General features: G+C 37.1%; 1 long non-coding RNA gene across 1 annotated transcript in view; it reads right to left on the reverse strand.

Moving 5' to 3' along the window:
* The window catches only part of LOC121484110, a 71,471-nt gene extending 48,599 nt beyond the window's left edge, over window positions 1–22,872 (reverse strand). The window contains exons 1-2 of the long non-coding RNA XR_005985947.1: window positions 22,748–22,872; window positions 4,637–4,692 (exon numbers count right to left, since the gene is read on the reverse strand). This is a non-coding gene — a long non-coding RNA (uncharacterized LOC121484110). The remainder of the gene's footprint in view (window positions 1–4,636; window positions 4,693–22,747) is intronic.
* Window positions 22,873–23,259: the final 387 nt, after the last annotated feature.

Below are 23,259 nucleotides of genomic sequence, written 5' to 3' on the forward strand. Positions count from 1 at the left end.
AACTCAGAAAGCTCATATGCAGTGAGTAGAATCCGAGCACATGATATTTCCAAATCAGGATGTATAGTATCTTTCAACTTTAGGCATCATAAATTTAAAAAGCGAATAAAGATACACACACACACACACACACACACACACACACACACACCCCATTTAATAGTAAGCAGCACCACACAGTGGTAAGACAGGGAACAGCCACTAGTTGAGGGAAGCACCAGCATTTGTTCCCTTGGAGACAGAGTTCTGGTTCTTTGTTATTTTTCCAGAGCCGTTCATATGTGATCAATGCAGTGCTATTTTCTGTGAGAAAACATTTTTATGATGTTTTCACTTCTTGACCTCTGGACAAAAACAATTGCTGGCTAAATTTCAAGCTCACAGATGAAAATGCTAACAATGAAAAAATAGTTGTCATATTTTACCATGTGTGTTTGTGTTTATTACAAACTGAATGCATTTCAAAAAACAATGATTGGAAAAATGCTATTGCCTGAGGACTTTCCTTTTATGCCTTGGCACAAAGAACATTTTACAGCTAAATTTAATCTACTGAAAATCAAATTTAATAACTGAAAATTTAGCACAAATGTAACCACAGGCATTATAGTGATCACATTAAATAAATGAAAGTAAAATACACCTCTGATATTGTAAATTTGGCTACAGTTTGACTTATAATTTATCCTGTGTGTGAAGTATAAAACAGTGATCTGAAAACCATTCCCACCATCTCAGTCTAAAGATATTGCTTCTTCTGCTCTTTGAAGTATAAAGACCTTAATTTCTAAAATGTATTCTGTTTGTGTCACAATGGGATGTTCATCTTTCTTCAACAATGCTTGATCTCTTAATACCTTCACTGACATCCTCGGTGGACAGCCTTCCTAGGCATTTCTCCATAAGTGAAGAGTTTTCAAGAGAACTTCAGCAGAATCACTGGTGTCTAAAGAGTCATTTTCTCATTATTTAACTTTTTAAGCCTTCTTGCTATAGAAGAAAACATGATTAGCAGCAGAGCTGCAAAATAATCTGTAGTTAAGAAGAATGCATGGTCAGGATCAGGGAAGCTCAGATAGCATCTCTGAATGGTTAACAAAACCTAAAAATAAAGACAACCCTTAGCACAGTTGAGTAACATATGCAGAGTGAGGCCAGCCCCAGCGTTTTCAATACTTTAATATTCTTCATATTCCAGAACACAGAGAATGGAAGGTCCTGTATTGCCCATATTTTCTCTATTTTTTGATGCTCTGGGGCCTCACCTGCCTGGGGGAGACCACCTCTCAGGGACAATTCCTAGAGACTTTAAAGGACTTGCCCAGCAAGCCCCCCTTTCATATGCAAACCAGCCAACCCCAAGTCCATACTCTCCAATCTCCAACTACCTCCTTTACAGAATTCTCACATACCAAGCCTCAGGACTAGGTATAAAAGAGTTTAGTACAATCCATACACCCCTGAGAGCCTGCTGGAATTATTCAAACTAGCCAATCTTATATCTGCTTACCTTGCCTTGCCCATTCTTTCCCACAGAAACTATAATAAAAGCTTTTACCCACACTTTCCTGTGCCTTCCCCCTACATCCTGACCAATCTGTGCTTCCTTCCCATGTGGACCTGCATAGCATGCCTAGCTTCCAGCTTCTGAAGATCTGTGAGCAGAAAAATTCTCTCCTTCACCATAGTCTTTTCTGTGTCTACATATCTTAGTATAAAACAAATTAAAACAATCCCTGGGTACATTTTAGAGCAGGTTCCTGATAATGAAGTGCTCTCTCATCTCCATCATTTTCATTTCCTAATACCACTTTATTCCCCGAATTCTGTGAAAGTATGTTTTGTCCAGGACTGTGGGTGGATTTGAAGGCCAAGAGATGTATAAAGAGAAGATGATTACTCTCTTTGTTACTTTGTGTGTGGATCTTATTTATGCTGTTGAGAAACTTTTCCCATAAAACCTAGCCTAACTGGTGATTCTGAAACCACACTTTCTGGGGCTTTATGACCCAAATTTAATTTCTTACTTTGAAATTTGATTATGGCTCCGGTCTCTGTATTAGTTCCAACCATCTTTTATTGCACTGGCTTTGACTGATTTTAAAGTGCTAAAAAAAAATACAAAACTGATTCAATAACCAAGGCATTAATTTGGTGGTAATCAATAGTCGTCACATTTACGTATTTGCCCCACGTGGCTTGATGCCTTTGGCATGTTATGACGTATTATATTTTGACTGAATAATTAACTTCCAGTCTGCCTGATAAATTGTTTCACTCTTCTCATAGCTTGTGCCCAACTGACTGTGCTGCTCAATTTCCTCTATTGGATTCAGAGTGCCCTAGGGCTCGGCCCATTTCATTTGTGCAACTAAACACTGTTCTCCTAGGGTTACATTTAATTAAAACAGCAGTATTTAAGAGAAATATTTCACTTCCAAGGTCTAAACCATCCTTTGCTAGTGTAATTACTTTACAAAAATCACACTGTGGCAAGATAGGGAAAACACAGTTGCAATTATGGGATCACTCTCTAGAAGCTGTAGAACAAACTCAGGAAGCAGCTGTCATTTTTTTGCCTTGTTTCTACTTAATAAACGTATACGCCAAATGTATCAACAAAATACCATCCACAGGAGACGCTGAGGTCTACTGATTTTTTGTTTTGCTGACAGAAAGCAGCTTTTGAATCTTGTATCCGAGTCTGCTACTAGGTGTGTGTGAGTGTGTGTATATGTGTTCACATACGTGGGTGAGTGGGTATGTGTGTGCCTGCGTGTGTATGTATGGGGGGGTATTATCATAAATTTAACTCCTCCACAAGGCACTTTTCTTGATCACTGTGCATTCGTTCTCTTTTTTTAAAAAAATTCTTACAATTCTAGTAAATATTGTGATTCTCACAGTTACAGCCCTATATAGTGGTTTTTCAACTTCAAATGTTCTCAATAACGTAAAGATTAGTAAGAATGGACATTTATGGCTTTTACGGGAGTAGAGAACTTAACTGCTGAAATGAAATATGTTTTAGGAATTCTGCCAACTTTATAGGGAAGTTAACATTTCTGTGCCAGGCCTTGAGTTAAGAATTTTATGTATGTTTTCTCATTTAAGCCTTACAACAATCAGTGAAATGGGATTTATTATTCTCTTTTTATTGTTAAGGAAAATCAGCCTCCCTAGAGGTAAAATGATTTTTTTTACATTTATGTAGCTCTTTCCACTCCCCTGTATTTTTTGTCAAGGGATATCCAGATGGTGAGGTAGACAATATTTTAAGATCTTAACTGAGGTTCCTTTTCGTGCTTTTTCTTGATTTGCCTGTGGCTTTCCTCTCAGTGGAGTGGGCGGATATAGCTTTCCAGATCTCACAGAGAAGTCTTATGCCAGGTCCAACATGGCACCTGAACAGGAAAAGCAATCATCCAGGCCAAGACTTCTCAAACCCACTGTGAAGGAACAGTTACTTTTTTAATAAAAATAAAATAATAAAGATGAATTACTAGGTATATGATATAGAAAATCCAAAGACATAAAAATACAAGCCCCAAGTTTGTTGTTTTTGTTTTTGTTTTTTATTCATGAAAGACACAGTGAGAGAGAGGCAGAGACATAGGCTGAGGGAGAAGTAGGCTACATGCAAAGAAGTCTGATGTGGGACTCGATCCCAGACCCCGGGATCATGCCCTGGGCCAAAGGCAGACACTCAACCACTGAGCCACCCAGGTGTCCCCACAAGCCCCAAGTTTTAATTATTAAAACCAAATTTCTAACTAAGTGTCTGAATGTTTACTCTCAATTCCTGTATTGATCTCACTAAAACTAGTAACAAGTAATTTAAATAGTTTATGTACTCATATCATGTCCAAATACCACTCCTTTTAGCCATGGACCTTAGGGGAGCCACCCAGAGTTTTACTCGCCCTAGGTTGGGGTGGGGGGACCAGCCAGGGGTTTCTGGTCCCCAAGAAGGCAGAGAAGTATCTAAGGGGATGATAGACTAAAGAACCCTTGTGACTGGGTCAGAAAGGACACAGAGAGTATGGATTATACAACTGAAAGCCAAGGTAGGACTGCAAGCATCCATGGAAGACAAAGTGAAGGCAAAAGTCAATCCCCACGGCCTGGTGAGGTGAGTTACACTTCAGTGAAGGCCTTGGAGGGCAGGAGACCACCACAGATAAGATAAGCACCCTTCAAATGCACCAGCATTACCTGAGATAAGCCTCCATAAACCCAGAGTCTTCCAAAGAGAAGGCAAGAAGGGGGGAAAGAATCTTGAATGGTTGAGTAGTGAGTTTCCAAAAAGACTGAGTTTAAAACCAGAAGTGACTAAGTTATCTCAATTTGGCAAGATCCAGTTTTCTGCTATTGAAGAGAAAGAGGGTATTATACACTAAAATAAATGCAAGTCCAGATATTTTTTAATTTTTGAAAACAAAAAACCATATATTTTGTGAAACATCTTATCTTCTACATGGAATTATTTATACTTTAATAGAAGACAAATGCTCTGATCTAGAAGAGTGAATTTCTAACAGAAGAATGTCTAGTCATAAGTCACTAGAAAAGCCTTTTTTTTAAAAAAAGGGGAATTTTAATTTCCTAAGTCACAACACCACAGAGAGTCGCTTACCCAAATGCTAAGGCCTTTTGAGAAGTCGTCATGCCCCACAGAAATCACTGGCAGATCTGTAATAATACATAACACTGTAAGGCTTTGCATTTTAGAAATCACATAATATTCCATGTGTTTATTTGAGAATTTAGAGTGATACACAGCTTAAATATCTGTGTGGTAAATAACCTGTCTCAGTGACAACTGAAATTGCTCTTTCAGTCAGGTGTTTTGCCAGGATGCAGACCATGGCCTCCATATGCCACTAAAACCTTCAATTTCTCATCCCAGTGTCTGTGGCTATGCCCTCCAGGCAGGGACACTCACCTATCCTGAATGGCAAGGGCTCTCCAAACATGTTAGCCATGGGCTTTTTTTTTTTTCCTAAATAAAACTGAATATAGAATCTTTTTAAAAGTTGTTATTTGGGGATCCCTGGGTGGCGCAGCGGTTTGGCGCCTGCCTTTGGCCCAGGGCGCGATCCTGGAGACCCGGGATCGAATCCCACGTCAGGCTCCCAGTGCATGGAGCCTGCTTCTCCCTCTGCCTGTGTCTCTGCCTCTCTCTCCCTCTCTCTCTGTGACTATCATAAATAAATTAAAAAATTTTTTTAAAAAAGTTGTTATTTGGTATCCCTGGGTGGCACAGCGGTTTGGCGCCTGCCTTTGGCCCAGGGCGCGATCCTGGAGACCCGGGATCGAATCCCACGTCGGGCTCCCGGTGCATGGAGCCTGCTTCTCCCTCGGCCTATGTCTCTGCCTCTCTCTCTCTCTCTCTCTCTCTGTGTGACTATCATAAATAAATAAAAAAAATAAAAGTTGTTATTTATTTATTTGAGAGAGAGAGAGAGAAAGTACAAGTAGGCAGAGAGGCAGGCAGAGGGAGAGGGAGAAGCAAGCTGGCTCCTTACTGAGCAGGGAACCCAGTGTGGGGTTCCATCCCAGGACCCTGGTACCATGACCTGAGCCAAAGGCAAGACACTTAAATGACTCACACACCCAGGCACCTTAGAAAGCCAATTTCTGAAGCAGAGAAAAGTGGTAAGGAATGGACACGTTTCCACTAGTAACCTCCACTTCCTGCCAATTCCAGAGACTATGCAAAACCCTGGGTCTCTGAAGAACGAATTTAGAAACCACTTCAGGGGCCCCACCTACACAGAGGGCTATATCCCCTCTGGAGGTCATGAAACTATGGACTTTACCCAGGAGTGTACTTCCCTCCTATTTGAAGTAGTCAGCATTCAGGAGACACTTTAGTGGGAAAAGTTTTGACTGATGGTTATAATGACAGTTGATGAAGAGAATGTCTTATCTCTGAGGGCATGGCCTGTGTGACACCATAGATCTGGGTTTAACATGAAGTTCCTGCTATGCGGCCACATCACTGGACTTGAATGAAAGATGTGGCTGGTTTTATTCACTGTGACTTGATAATAAGGCAAAGCCTTAATGCAAAAACCTGGAAAGTCCTGGCTTCCCGTCTTGTTGACACTGACTTAGCTAAATGACATCAACAACATGTTTTTAGTCCCACATTTTCAATGAATATATCCAGATTTACTGTTTTGATTTCTTGTGATGACATCTTGTGACAACATCTGAAACAAGTTTTGAAAAGTAATGATATGAATATTTTATGCTGTCTTCCACTTCCTGTACTTTAATCTCCATATTTGAGGGTACTGCTTCTTCCATGAATCATCCTTCTAACTTTCTGTTTGGTTGTGTAGGGTAATAATGACATATGGTAGCTATTATCACAATCAATAGCAAAAAATAACCAAAAAATGCTCAGTTTTAAACACGACCACTTTCTGAATCCATTGATTTAGAAAGACACGTTTAAGCCAACATATTTATACTTTATTTAAAATCATAGAAACAAGCCATTATTGAATACATTCTTTAGCCTCCATCAACTTATTTTAAATATACATGAATTAGGGGCACCTGGGTGCTTCAGTCGGTTGTGTCTGACTCTCGGTTTCAGCTCAGGTCGTGATCTTACCATCGTGGGATCGAGCTCCGCACTGGGCTCTGTGCTCACAGTGAAGTCTGCTTCAGATTCTCTCCCCTGCACTCTCTCTCTTTCAAATAAATTAATAAAACCTTTAAAATAAATAAATGAATATACATTAATTGAACACGTACAACACCTTGTGTTGGGATAACAATTTGAAGGAGTCATGACCCCAGCTCAACTTCAAGGACAGCCTCTGAGTGACTTAAACTATTCAGATTAATCCCATTCTCTTGACCTAGAGGGACCTAGTCCCAGAATTAAAGACACAATCAATGATTGAGGAGCTAAGAGACCAGAGCTAAGAGAACTTATGAGAAACAGAACCAGAGCAATAATCAAACCAAGTGTATAGGTTTTTACTGTATGGGCAACAGCCTATCTAGGTTTTCTGTCACTTGTTACAAAGGCACTCTCACCAAAACAATATCAAGAAGTCTCAACCTCAGGAAAAAGTGAGAAGTTACCAAAACTATAGTCAGAAGTTCCCAAAATAATCCTATTCTTTTAGATAACATTTAACATTGAGCTGAAAGTTGTCATCAATTCTAAGTGATCATTTCTTTTTCTAAAAAAAAGCAGCAACAAATATTCCAACATGTCTTTCTAAAGAGATGACATCTGTAAGGAGTTAACATTAGGATCAATTATTCTCTTAAACACCCCCTTACCATTAGGTATATGCTTTATTTAAATTCCTCCTTAACTTTTGAAATAGTTGAATATAGTTCTGGAGTTTGAAATCATGTGAACCAATGAGGAAACTTGTGAAAAGAAAACAAATAACAGCATGTTTACAGTGTTCCTGTTATTCACCATTGCCCTGTGTCCCTGATCACTCGGTTAGGACATCCCAGTTCTAGCAGTCTATGATTTTAAGTATCTGTTAAGCAGCTACTTTGGCCTTGACATTGTGTGAAGCTCTGTGAATTCCAAACATTTCAGTGAAGTCTGTAGAATACTAAACATCTTAGCCATGACCCATGTGAAGTCTACTAAAAATAACTGGTTGCTTTCTTTAGGTAAAATTAGAAGTTTAGTTTAATTTAAGATATAAGTTTGCTTCACTCAGAGTCCATTGGTATGAAAAATTTTTAAAAACTCACTGCTTTTCTACTTTAAAATATTCACCCATGAAACAATGACTTTATCACTTTATTTCTTAGAGAAGATGGGCCAGAAAAATTATATAAACACTAGGTGGCACTATCGTTTGAAATAACACTTAGATAAAAGACAAGCTATTTAGGAGAGATGGTAAAACAGAAAAAAGAAAATCAAAAGAGTATAATAAATCTATACTTAAGAAAAGATTAAATACTGAAGTCCTTTAGTGCTTATTAGAGAAAATGAATTAACCTTATGTAGTTAATAAATAAATTAACTCAATAAATTAACTTAAGTAATCTGTCTAATAAAAAAAAAACAACTAGTTTTTTCCTCCAGTTAAAGCTACTACTCACTAGAAGGCAGCAACTAATTAAATCAGCCATAGTTATTAAAAAATATTTTTGTTTTTCCACATGATTCAGCCTTATCAATCAAATTTTACAACTAAATAATTTTTTTTCTCAGAAAATAGAAACAAAATATCTACTGGCATTCCTCACTGAAAGAAAAAGTTATATAAGAAATTAAACATATGGTTTAATTTTTTTCTTCTATTTAGAAGATAGGCACGCAGGTAGTTTATATCCAACAAACTCAGTAAATTATAGCTTTTATAAATTTAGGATATTTGCCTGAGGTTACTTTTTTTTTAAGATTTCGTTTATTTATTTGAGAGAGAGAGAGAGTGAGCAGGAGTGGGAGGGGAGGGGCAGAAGGAGAGGGAGAAGCAGACTCTCCGCTGAGCAGGGAGGCCAACGCAGGACTCAATCCCAGGACCCTGAGCTCATGACCTGAGCCCAATGCAGCCACCCAAGCACCCCTAGAAGTTACTTTTATATATATTTTTACATATTTTAAATATATGCATCTGTATGTATATATACATATGTGTGTGTGTGTGTGTGTGTGTGTGTGTGTGTGTGTGTATATATATGCAATATTTTATTGATCGTGCATAGTCTTTAACTGGCTTCAAATTCAGAACCATGGGAGCTCTCAGCGCCCTGAGTGAGTGAGTAGTCCATTGGACTCCACCTTCTCTGGGCCACTCAATGATCTTGGTTAGTTTTCAAACTCATGTCTTTTGTCCTTCAGTTCAATCTACTTATATGATACCAAGCAGCGGCCCTTTGAGAACTCCCTCCCAAAGTTAGAACACAAAGCCTAAGAGTGAAATAAAACAGATTTTTAAAAACTTCACCTGAATATTTGATTTCACATGACCAAAGACTTTGTAGAGTAAACGTAAGCTGGTTTTCATCCCATTTCAGAGAAAAAATAATACTATGTTCTTTATTTGGATGGCTCAATTTGTCCTCCCTAAGTGTTCTGGGCTCAGTTTGTCCTCCCTAAGTGTTCTGGGCCAGGGTCCATTCTCTTCTATGGAAAACAGTCCTGTTAAGTCACTAGGAAGAGATATTTTCAAAGTAATTAGGTAGGTTCTGCTAGGGATTTCTTTAATATTCCTTGTCTTTACTCACAAAATATTGCTATTGTGGCTGGATAAACTTAGAATACATTCACCATCTGAGGCAGGAATATCATGATCATAACATAAAGAGGCCAAAAGCACTAAGAATAAGGTTTTTTAAACTTGGACTAATAATGTGTTATTTTATTTTGTTAATTTAAGAAATGAAAATATTATATCTTTGGAGACAGAAACTTGAATTACAAGCAATGAAAAAGAATACAGGAGATTGAGGGTAGCCAAAAATTACAAATACATACTGAACTCTTCTATTCTTTAAAGAATAATATTACAGATTATGTAACATAAAAATTTATAAGACATAGTCCCAGTCCTTTAAGGAGCTTAAAATTTTGGAGAGAAAATCTCTAAACACTCATAAAGTTAATTAACAATAAAAATACAAGTAATAGTTCAAGACATAGAGAAGAAATTAAAGGTAATACCTAAGATTTCCTGCATGAATGGTACAAATACAAAGGTGTAGACGTTGTTGAGAGGCAACTATAGTTATAAGTTGAGGTATAGACTAAGCTACTGTAAAAGAGACCTAAAAATTCAGAGGCTCAAACAACACAGACATTTAGAGGAATGTTAGACATTTAGACATTTAGTCAGGGTAGATAAATAATTTGACTCCACTGGGTCATCTGGGAACCCCCAAGCCCCTTTCATTTAGTTGTTTCATTGCCTTTCAGGGTATCGTACTGGTTAAAGTGGTGTTAACATCTAGGGTAGATAGAAAAAGCATCTCAATGGCTCAACACAATCATTTCTCACTTACATAAAGTCTGGAGGGCAGCCAGAGTGGCAGCAGGGGAAGGCAGGACATCTGCTCCAGGAAGACATTTAATGACCTAGGTTGACTGAGGCTCTTGCATCTTCAGCAGTGTGGTCCTGGGCATAGACATCACCATTGACTGCTTATGAAAATGAGGGCGCTCAAAAGGGTTTTTATCTTCTTTTATTTTATCTTCTTTTATTTTGTTGCCATTTTCTGGGTTCTTTAACAATAAAAATCCCTCTTCTAACCTGTTTATTCTCAAGCAGTGTCTGTGGTCTAAGATAGTCCACAAAATTTCAATCCCACCATGTACTGCCTTATGTAATATATAAATGCCACCTTGAGTTTGGGCAGACCTATGAATATGATGGGCTGTATCATTTCCATGATTAGGTTACCTGGCCTAATCAGGTGAGCCTCTAAAAGGAACTGGGCCCTTTCCGAAGTCAGAGATGCATGTGAGGGAGATCTTCTGACCTGATAGCATCCACTAGGATCTAAAAGCAACTCCCAGGGATCCCTGGGTGGCGCAGTGGTTTAGCGCCTGCCTTTGGCCCAGGGCACGATCCTGGAGACCTGGGATCGAATCCCACGTCGGGCTCCCGGTGCATGGAGCCTGCTTCTCCCTCTGCCTGTGTCTCTGCCTCTCTCTCTCTCCCCCTCTCTGTGACTATCATAAATAAATAAAAAATAAAAAAATAAAAAAAAATTTAAAAGCAACTCCCAGCTGACACTCAGTAAGGAAATGGGGACCTCAATTCCACCATCTCAAGAAATTAAACTTTGCCAACAACCAGCAATTTTAGAAGTGGACTTGGAACCTCAGATGAGACCACAGCCCCAGTCAGTACCTTAAGTTCAACCATGTGAGACCCGAACAGAGGGTTCAACCATGCTGTATGCCCAGACTTCTGACCTACAGAACTGTGACGTAATGTTGTAAGCTGCTAAATTTTTTGGTAATTTGTTATGCAGCAATAGAGAGCTAATACAATTCCAAAGTTGCTAGACATAATTCTCAAGCTCAATTTCCTTCTTTCTTTCTTCCTTACACTCATACTTCTCTCCTTAACTTAATACTTTCCTTGAGGCCACAAACTTAATATGACATTTTCTACAGGCAAAGTATTAATGGGCTTTTGTTACTTAAAGGCTTTAAAATTTTACTTCTTCCCTTTGGGGCTGTCTTAGTCAGTTCAGGCTGCTATAATGAAGTACTGTATCAACAACATTAATCTATTTCTTACAGTCTTGGGAGTTGGAAATCTCAGACCATGGTGCCCAGCATGGTCAGGTTCAGGTGAAAGCCCGCTGTCCTGGTTTGCAGCTGGCTGTCATCCGTGGTCTCCTCACATGGCAGTGAACAGCGACAGGAAGGAAGCTCTCTCTAGTCTCTTTATATACGGGCACTATTCTCATCCATGAGGGCCCTACCCTCACAACCTAATTACCTGCCAGAGACCCCACTTCCAAACACTATCACACTGGGAATTAGCTTTCATCGTACAAACTAGGGGTGGGGGAAAGAGGGTGGGCACAAATATTCAGTCTTAACAGGGGCCTCTAGGCAGTGGGTATTTCCAATCCCTCTAAATCCTAAATTTCTGGACTGCCTTTAGTCAGTCCTTTGTCTTGCAAACCTGCTGAATCTTCCTCATGTACTTCTCTTATATAACCTTGCTAAATGAAACCAGTTACAACCACACATACTACTAACATTCTGTTTTCCAACTACATTTGCAAACCTGAATAAAAAGGATAATTTTCCAAGAAAAAAATATATATCATAAAAACTTGTTCATAAAAAAATAACTTGTTCAAATAATAGAGCAAAATGATAGTTTTGAAAAACAAAAGACTTGAAAACATTGGCTCAGAGAGGGGACTTTTTGTCCAACTTCAATAAAAGCCATAGGAGCAATTCCTCTCCTACTATTTATTCATTTCTAGAACAGAGAGGAAAAGAAAATTTCATTTTTTAATGTTATTACAATTTTGAATCCTAACCTAACAAAAACAGAATATAGACAGAATATAGACCAATCTCACTTTTGAATGAGATGTATAACCCCAAAAAAGCTGGCAAAATATATATACATTTTAATATATGTGTAAAAATCCTAAAATAATAGCAAAGAATCCTGCAGTATAACAAAAGAATAAAACTCCATCACCCTAGGAGGGCTTTCAAAGTACTCTGAGCATTGTTTAATTAGCATTGGTTAGCAAGAAAAAAAATACGTACTACTCTACAAACAGGCCAGAAAAGAAAAATCAGATCTTGAGAGACTTTGTTAGATAATAATAGTGATAATAAATATCACTAATTTCAGATGTTACATGAAATTTAACACTTATTTCTGATTAAAGTTCTCAATAAAATTGGAATGTAACACATTTCCTTAATATGGGGGAGGGTTATAAATCTATTTCCAACCAATTACCAATGTAATGCTTAGTGTTAAGACAGTGAGGAGAGAATCGGGAATATTTATTAGCACTATTATTATCTAACAAAGTCCTGAAACTTCAAAGCAATGATACTTTAGCCGGGAAGTTGTAAATAAGATTATAATTTGCAAATATACCTGAAGAATCCAAATAATTAATTTAAAAAAGATATTAAACATAATTTATAAAAAACATTATGGGTGGGGTAACAGATTAAAAAACGATAGTATTTTAAATATCAATAATAGTCATAATATAATAGGTAAATTATGTGTTATTATGAATAATAACAACACAAAAATCAATACCTAAAATGTACTTAATAAGTCCAGAAAATATATAAAGAAAAAAACCTAATAAGTCCAGAAAATATATAAGGGAAAAAAAACCTACAATGATTTTTAAAAATCACTCAAGAAAAGTTAAAGTGCTATTGACAAAAACGAGACATTTTGGATATCTTGATAATCAACTGGAAACATTTAGACAATCCCTACCTCATAATTAAAACATATGTATTTTAGCTAAATTAAAAGTTAACTATAAGACATAAGATTACAAAACTACAATGAAGGATTGGTGAGTATTTTTAATTCTGGTGTCAATAAGGACTTGTAAACTTAACTTCAAAGGCAGATTCCTCCAATGGAAAAAAAAATTGGCAGAATTTTATCATATACACTTTAAAGCCATCGCCCGTCATTTTCAATGGAGAGGAGGTAGTGATCAAAAGGAAAGGCCTCCTTTTCCCAAGGCCAGGAGCGTATCAGAATCTTCGTGTGTGTGAATTCTAAAATTACTCTCACTTCGTATAATTTTTACTTTTTAACTGTCATTAAAGTAAGTGTTTAATATGTGCCAGGCAATGACCACAAGAAGCAGACATCATTATTCTCATTTTACAGATGAAGAATGACATTTAGAGATGTCATTATCGCTATTATTAGTAGTAGTACTGAGGTAATATTATTAGCAGCTTGCATATTCTGAATACAATGCTAAGTACTTTATAAGGATTCTCATAATGATTCTATGAGGTAGGGACTATTACTATTCTCATATTCAGATAAGAAATCTCAGGTTCAAGAGGTTAAAGAATCTGACTAGGCTCTAAGTGGCAGCCTGGAATCCAGCCCACATCTGCTGAATCACACCCCCCCGCCTCCACAAACCAGAGCTCAGAAGCATTAGTTATGCTATTTAAATGTGTTGAAGTTCTCAAGTAATCTTAAAGGTAGACATGAGATTTTCATGTTTTAAACGAACAGATAATTGTTTGAAGATGTTGAGAAACAGTGACTTAAAATTTCCATAAATTCAAAAAGTATTAACTAATAATGTTAAAATGTAACATAAAAACTGAAAAAAATTATTTGTAACATTTAATTAGCATATATTGAATGCCTATTATGAGCTGGACACCATTTTTTGTACGGAATATTTAGAGATGAGATAGATAAATCCCTAACCTTATGGAGTTTACATTCTAAAAGTAAGGTAAATATTCTTACAAAATTGTTACAGAAAAAATGAGCAGCAAGCAGTCCAATATTAAAAGAAATAAAGCTGCAGATAGGCAAGAATGAAATGAATTCTCAGGAAAATATACTCTCATTCTCACTAGTAATAAAAGAAATGAAACTTAATAAAATACTAGTTTTGATCTATCAGAAGAACAAAGATTAACAAGAATGATTACATGTAGTACTGTGGTTGGTGTGTGGAAGGACTCCACCAATCAGAACATAAATGGGCTCAGAATTGCTGTAAAACTGTGAGAATAGGCCTGTTACCAACTTAAAAAGTGGTATGTGAACAGCCCACAATAAAGATTCAAATAATATAATGGAATTTACATAAAATGGAACATAGTCAGTGATTAAACATGATGAGTTGATCACTACTTCCCAAAAGGAAAGATCATTAAGAATTGAAGAATATCACATGTTAAGTAGAGGATATAGAGAAAAAAATATAAAATGAACTCATTTTTTATGAATCAATGTATCTATATCCTGTCACAATACTAGATTTTTAAAAATTTTGCCAATCTAGGTTTTAGTAATAATGTATCATTTCTATACTCTTTAGGCTGCACCTACACCACACTAAAAATTCAGTAAGTTGAGGAGAAGGTCACAGACTCATTCAGCTGTTGGGATCTTAGAGACAAAAAGCCTGTGGCTGGAATCTCACTGCCCCTGTTCTATTCTGCCTCTGCACATTGGCTAACTTCTATCAAACCTGATACATGCAGACAGATAAAATATACTAGAATTAAAAGGTATATTTCAAAGCATTTTCCCCTAGAAAATAGCACAAACCACAATTATTTACCATTTGTTAGTCTCTAAAAATAGAGTATTACTTTCCACGTCTCAAATAGGCATTAAAGATGCAGAAGCTATGAGTCATGCTTGGCAGGTTAAATATCTTATTTGCCTCTAGAACATGGACCACGTCTTTATATTTCATCAGGTAAGCCAAATATGGCATCAGGGGAACAGCTAATTCCCTCTGCTGTCCTAAGTCAGTGCTGATATTAAATGACCCTTTCATCACCACCCAAGTGCTAAGGAACTGACCGAGGCAACTACAACTTTGTTTATACTAGGAATGCTTATAATTTGATAAGCTCAGGACTTGTCTAATTGGGGCCACTAGCTTAAATGTTCATTCATTTGGCAAATCAATCTAATGTGCCTTTCTCCCACTATTTTTTTTTAAATTGAGAGACCTGCCAATGGATTGGTGTTACATAAATATGGTCTCGAATATTTGACCAACAAAGGGTCCTTTGAAGTTAAGAAAGGGCGTTTCCGTTAGAGAAATGTCACCTATATTAATTTTCTAGTTGGAGACTGCCATCTAATTTAAGTCAGAGCACTGTGTTTATGAATGTAAGGTCTCCCCACCAGGAAAGGATAGAATTTTTTTCTCCATAATATCCAATTCTGCAAAAAAAAATCTCTAAAGCTGAGGAAGTGTGGGTGTGGAAGCCTCACAAGCTATTAACTAGCAAGCTAACTTCTCAGAAACACCCAAATTAAAATTTTGTGGCCAGATTTAAAACAATATGTCATATTATTATCTAAAGTTTTTACTTGGTGTTTTACAGTTCACAGGGAACTTGTGTAGTTCTCATTTGAGATAATTCACAAAACAACTCTCGCAGCTCAGGAAGGTTAAGTACCCTGCCCTGAAATACTCAGGTAGGAAACAGTCAGGTTCAATCCAAATCCAGGTCTTCTGAGTCTCTATTTGGTCGGTCATCTTTCTATGCCCTACGTTTTCTTTGGTTTAGCTTTGACCTGATCACAGCTTTGAGTAAAATGCCCCATAAATCTTCCATGCCCATCACACCACTCGGCATTAAGGCAAAGAGCATGAATGACAAATAGCTGACATTTATGCTGGCTCTCCCCACTCTGACACTGCACTCTTTCTTGCTATTCCTGGATGTGGCCTCAGAATCCTTCACAACACAACCCTCCATGCATCCACTATAAATTAATCAGATTTGGAATGCCAAAGGAAACCTATTTTTGTCATCCCTGATATAACATTCTGTCATCTTGCATCCTCTTAATTCTTAACAACTACAAATTCATTAAAAAAATATTTATGTGCATCTGGAATGAATCGATTCTCTATCATTGTAATAGTACCCAGCCTTTGAATTTCCCACTCTGATTCCACCACAAGGTCATCTTCCCAAAGTCCTGTTTTCATTATAGCACATCTTTGTTTCAAAACCCTCATTGCTTCTCAGTGACTACTGGCACCCAGATTCCTTGCTCTGGCATCCGAGGCCCAAGACCATCTGGCCCAGCCTCTCTTTCTAGTCTCACCTGACACTATTCCACAACATGAACACCATTCCCAGACAACTGGGACCAGTCATTTTCTGATACACACTCCTCTTAACACCACCCTCTTCTCTTGATGAGCTCTGTCAGAAATGCCTTTCTTTCCTTCCTTATCTTACCCCAAGTTTATTCACCAAAATCCCTGCCAGTTTTTCAACTGCCAGATAAACAATTGTCTAAGTTTTAATTTTTGTTCTTCCACTTATGAGCTGAATGAGGTTGGGCAGGTTATTTATATTTCCTGTGCCTCTACTTCATCTATTAAAGAGGAACAATAATATCTGGTGGGGCTGTTATGAAGCTTATTCTATGCAAAGATCTCAGAACAACAACTGGCACATAGATAAGGGCTATGCAGTACTTGCTATTAGTGGCATTATTACTATTTAAGCATTGATTGTTTTTTGTTATACTCTAATGCCACTAGGTATTGTTTTGCGATAAGACACCACACACTGCCTTGATGCATTATTATTTGTATATATGCCCTATATTGTATATAACAGCATTTTAAGTTCCTCTAGCGAAGTAAGCGTGTTTTCTTATTTATTTTTATTTCCCAAAGCCAATAACATAGAGCCTTAAAAATTGTAAGTAATCAATAGATATCTATCGAATTCCGTGTTTTCACAAAAGAATCCTATCCATAGACATAGCTTAATAAGTTTTCAAGTTTTATTGCCTTTTCCGCCATACACACAGTAAGAAGTAAATTATTTGCTAGAATCTCAGAGCAGGCAATGAACTTGAAAGGGATTGCAATTCACTCTGACTTCTGGTTTAGGGGAATCTAAGCTATTCAAAACAAATGACTACTTCTCCACATTTAATTGATCTCAAAGGACAAAAATACTTCAATCATCCCATTTGGCTTATTCCAGTGTTTATTTAGCTAAATGCTTTTCCTCAAGTCTAGCCAAATTCTCTTGACACAGTGAATATCTCCTCAAGATATTATCTTCTCTGTCTTTAATCCAAATAAAGTAAGATTCTTAGTTTCTTCTCAAAGGATCTATTTTTCTTGCCTTTAAATCAACTTGAATCCTCTTTCAAGATTCATTCTTATTCCTGCACTGAAAGAAAAAATAGAAACCAGTGCCAAGAATTAAGGATGAATGATTTTCTGGATACATTAAAATATTATTTTGTATTTTTCATAAAAGCTACATTCTTGCCCCGTGTGCACTGTGATTAATAAGACCCTTGGAACTTGGCTGCATTTATGTGGATTTTGTCCATCCCAGAGCTGTCTGACTTAGTTTAGTTTAGTCCCTAAGTGAACTGTTTTGCAACGGGGTCTATAAACCACTCTCAAATGTATCAAGGAAACTCTAGGAGGTGTTATTTGCCCCAGCTAATTTAGTGTCATGAACAGACGTGATGAAATCTCAATTTCTTCATCCAGGTCAGAGTTATCCAATAAAATTAGCCCTTAAGGGGCTCCTGAGAAGCAATTCCTAATGGGTGATCTTTCAGCTTGTTATTGTATGCACTAGCAGTGGTTTGGTCTAGATTTAATCTTTTTAGCTCCTGGACAAGACTATCAGAAGACAAGTAAGTGGTGGTGGTGAAGGGGAATCTAAATCCTTATTAAAATCAGTCAGGATATGCCGATTGTTTCTCCTTGGTCTGAATGCAGCTCACGTCTCATATGGCACGAACACAATATTTTATAACATGACTCACTGTGCAAAGAACTATGTCTCACATCTAATACTTTGTGTTCATTTACATCATTGGAATAGATCACTGGGTCATTTTTAATAATTCAAGAGCTTTTTCTATTACTTTTAAGGTTGTACCAGCCTAGAAAACTATTTTAAGAATGCTCCTATACATTATAGCAAAGACTAAGAAGTTTACAAAATAGTGGATGAATTTGTGGTTGAAAGCCTAAAGTGATAAATGATAACCGCAAAAATCCCACATGTGAGGAAATACTCTGTTCTTTTTGGAAAAGGAAAAGGCACTAGGGAAGATCAGATCTAAAGTTTTCCCAAAGGCTTATGCCCTGAAAATTGGAAAAAGACCAAACTCTGGAAACTGTTAAGATTTTTTTTTTTAAGGGATTAGGTCTGAAAGCAGGCTGAGGGATAACTACACTAAACTGAGAAATGGATTGTGCCCAATTGCTATCAGATGTCCCAAGTTAAACACAAGTAATCTTTCCATTTACTTTTCACGATAGTGACAGGCAAATCAGAATCTATTTCTGATGCTCTTTCATGGCAGATACTGGAGAATCTGTCCTGCCTTTGTACATTTGGTGTTTATGACAGGTCGTATTTTCTTTGAAAGCCATAGGGATTGAATATATACTAACCCAGGAAGTGGCATAAATGATCCAATAGAGATGTTACTCATCCCTAAATGGTATCTATAGCTTGGAAATTTTGCCAAAGGGAGTAAAATAACAGCAGCAACAACAACAACGATAATACAATCGTAATCCCTCACTGCAGTTGCATTTTCATTTGAAATGAAAATGTGTTTTGCTTATTACAAAAATTACAAATATTCACTGTCTACTAAAAATACTAAGAAAATTACAAAAAAAATTGAGTAAGAATCACCGACAGCCTTTTGCTCACGTAACTACATTTAATTGGTTTGTAAGCAGCCCCCTTCTCTATGCATATTAGCACATGTAAAATTGTATTTCCAAGTTTATATACACAAGATCATATTGTGTAATATATTTTCATTTCACAACACAGTATGCATATTTTCATGTTATTAAATAGATTTTTTTAATGGTTGCATAGAATTCTGTGGGATGTATGTACATTTTGGTCGTGGATATTTAAGCCATCTTCAATTTTTTGCTATGGTAAATAAGACTTCAACAAGCAATTTTCAGTGTGTGTACTCACAGATTGGTGCAACTGTACCTTCAAGAAAATTATTAGATGTGGAGTTTCTAGGAGGACAAAAGGGCTGTCTTTACATTTTGATACATTATTACCCTCCAGAAGAGTTGTGTTAGTTACTCTCAAAGCAATGTGTGATCAAATTCATTTACTTTTCTAACACTAACCTTACTGTTGCAAGCACCAAGTTCCATCAACTTTTTCATCCTTGCTAAGTTGATGGGTAAAAATGATATTTAATTATTGTTTATATTAATTTCTTGGCTTCATAGTGGTACTTAAGATATTAACTTCGATTTTTAATGCCTTTGTCAATTCTCAGTTTATTATGCTCTTGGTCATCTATTTTTCTATTATTGCTTTCAAAAAGCATACTTTTAAAATATACATTATGGATTGTTAATTTTGTCTGTCTTGTTTAGTTCAAATATTTTTTAAAATTATTATCTGCCTTTCAACTTTGTATATGGTATTTTTTAACCATATAAAATTTGTCATCAATATAGTCAAAATAGCACGCAGTCAATTCTACACTTCGGATTTTCATGTCATGACATGCTTAAAATAATACTCAGCTCTGGGCGCCTGGGTGGCTCAGCAGTTGAGCCTCTGCCTTCGGCTCAGGGCATGTTCACCGGGGTCCTGGGATCTAGTCCCGCATTAGGTTCCCCCAGGGAGCCTGCTTCTCCCTCTGCCTATGTCTCTGCCTCTCTCTGTCTCTCGTGAATAAATAAATTTAAAAACTTTTTTTAAAAAAAGATCATCTAAAAAATACTCAGTCCTAATGAGTAATGTGATGACTTTATTTTTACATTTAAATTTTATGATCTATCAGGGATCAATTTCCAAATGAGGGGAAATAGGAAACAAGATTTTTAAAATTAAATGGCTAAACAACCATTCCAGCTAATATTATTTAGTTAAAAATATATATATTATATATATTCTTTTACTCAGTTATTGAAAACCCTCTTCTTGTTATACACAAAATTGGCATATATACCTGGCCATCTTTCTGCAGTCTCCCTGCAGCTCAATTGGCATGTCTCTTCCTATAGCAGCACCACCAGCTTTAATTACTTCAGCTTTATGATATGTTTTGCTATCTAGTGAAGAAAGAACCCTTCATTACATTTAAAGAATATTTCCAGTTCTTCTTCATATGCAGTCTCCAGAGGACTATAGAAACATTTAATCAAGTTCCAAAGATTTCCCTGGACTTTTAATTGAGTATATAGATGAATTTAAGTAAAATTAACATTTGCCCTCTGTAGTGGTTTGTGATGTGTCAACTTGGGTAGACCAAACTACTTTCCAGGAATTCATTTTCCTGTATGTTTCCTGTCAGAGTGCATCAAGGGAGAGTTTCTTGGGTGAGTCTTGGGTGGTGAAGGTGAAGCAGCAGCTATTTTACAACTCACACTTCATCACTAATCTGATGACTCACTTGGTTGGCATAAGGCAGCAGCTGGACCTGCAACTGTCCCACCTCCTAGATCTTCCTTCAACTTCTCTGACTCCTGGGCCATGACCAAAATCCCTAGCTTCTGAAGGATACCATACCAAGATCTGAAATGGACAGGACTAGGTGAGGAAAGCAGGGCTCCTAGGGCACCAACGACTCTCAGTTTCCTGCAAATACCACCCTATGAGTGTGCAAATCTGAGCATGTGCACTTCCTTAAATTTGAGCTCTAGGATCCTCTCTTACCTGGTCCTAAAATCTAATACTACAATGCAACAAGGACTGTCCCAGGTTTTTGATTGGTCCATGTGGGCTCCTGATTTTGTTTGTGGGTTCCAGTTTGTTCTTGCTCTGTCCCACCTTATATTCATGCTCTGGCATCAGACATAAAGATAACAGCTAGTTGAACTAGTTCCCACAATTATGTAAAGTCAAATCCCTGTAACAAATCCTACAAACACACACACACACACACACACACACACACACAGAATCCAGGAAAATATTTGAACTAATTATGGCAGACAGAGTTGAACAACCCTAAATATATAAAAATGCTCTTAAGAATCAACAATAGAAAAATGGACCAAGGATGTAATAAAACCAACAATCATGAAAGAATGAAAAATCCAAATTAATATTTTAAACTTCACTATTAATCAAAGAAATCAATATATGTACAATTAGACATAATTTTTCACCACCATATTGGCAATGATGCTATGGAGGCATCCCCCCAGCTCCGTTCCCTTGCCCCCTCCCTCAGTAATCCCAAATTAATATCACTCCCTATTCCATCTTGTTACAGTCTTCTACAGAACTCCAATCACTGAAGATTTTATCCCCTGGCTCACCATTTTCTCTGCCACTAATGCTGTCATCATCCTTGATGCCTCACATATTATCTGTCCAACGCCCTGGACTCTCAGTTAGCAGAACTCTTTCCTCTTAAGGATTTTGCCCTTCCCATCACCCCAGACACTCTCTCTCATGCTCACACCCTCTCCTGGGCTATCCCAGGGCACTGTACCACATCAGAAATCTTGATGTCAATCATGTCACTATCACTAAGCAAGTAGTCAGTTCAATACATAACACTTATAGGAGCAAGGGTTTAGAAACTTAAGTAATGACCTCACAATAGCAGTATTTTGCCTCCTACTGGTTTTCATTTATAACAACCTGACATGCATTTTAGCTTCCAGGTTACAGTCTCCAGTGCCATTTTCTATCCAAAGAAACTAGGCAAGTGGCTGATTCATGTCTTGGATGAGGAATAAATCCAAATAGATGGGTCCACACTATATTTTTGTTTCCAGAAATCAAGAATATTCTTTTAAAGTGCTTAAACTGCAAAGGAGCTACATAAAGTTGCTCTCAAAGACTGTTACCACAATTTAATAACAAAATATATAAGTATTTGGAGAAAGTTAAATCTGTGATAAGCCATTAATCTATAACAAAATTCACAATGGGAGAAGTCAATATGATATATTTTTTAAACAGTTACAAATATAAAGAAAGGCAGCAAGATTAGAACATGGCCATTTTTAAATTTTAATTTTTAAAAATGTGGACTTTTGTATATATGGATGTTGTTTTCTCAATACTTTTATGCTTGTCTATGAAATACATTATTAAATCTGAAATTGATGGTCATTTGACTTACAAAAATGGCAATTTCACGTGGTTCAGCCAATACACATTTATATCTATATGTGTAAGAAACAAAGGTGTAAACAGATAACTATAAATGCCACAAATTCTAGAAACCATATGAAGAATTGTGAAGAATAATTTTCTTTAGGGTTCACCCAAAATAACAGATTAGCCCAATGTCCAGAAAGGAGAGCTCACTGCACAAAATTAGCTCCTCATCCTTTGGATGACCCTGGTATTTATAATGAAATAGCAAGAGTGCCCAACAAAGTGAACTGAGGAAACATATCTGACAAATCCTTGCTGAGTATAAAGAGAAAAGCATCGTCAGACATCAACAGATCTGGTTGAGAGTGCTCCATTTAAGTAGTAACTATAAAAGGTTTTGATGTGAGGTGACAACCAGCTCCTCATAGGAGAATGGCTTACCATAATGCCTTGGTGACCTTGCATTCTCTTCATTAAAACTACAGAGGCAATGCTTGATTGCAGTTTGACCAATTTCGGCAGAATGTCCTACAATTTTACATCCTCTGCTAGGGGATGTAAGTATGATGCAGAGCCACCAGGAGACAATGCTTTATCCCTATCATGTGGGACACTGCCACTGGGCTGCTTCTCATCCATCTCCCTAGCTCCAGTTGGAGGATCTTGACCCTCTTTTTAAGGGTACAGCTGCAGGCTTCTGTGTAGGACTATAAAACTGCTTGGCTGCATTTTAGAGTTGGCTGCTCTATAGCAGAGCAGCCCACTACTCACATTGTGTGTCATCTGGACTCTGATTTGGTGCCATCTTGTGGTACTAGGGAAACCGGAAACTGACACTATGCCCTTTGCTTTTGCTGTCTGAATCCATGTGGATTCATTGTTTTTCTCCAGCTTCTAGCTATGGAGGTATATGGCAAGCCAAGCTAACAGGTGCAGTAGTAAACTTGTGGCCT

The sequence above is a fragment of the Vulpes lagopus genome, chromosome 1, assembly GCF_018345385.1.
Source record: "Vulpes lagopus strain Blue_001 chromosome 1, ASM1834538v1, whole genome shotgun sequence".
NCBI lineage: Eukaryota > Metazoa > Chordata > Mammalia > Carnivora > Canidae > Vulpes > Vulpes lagopus.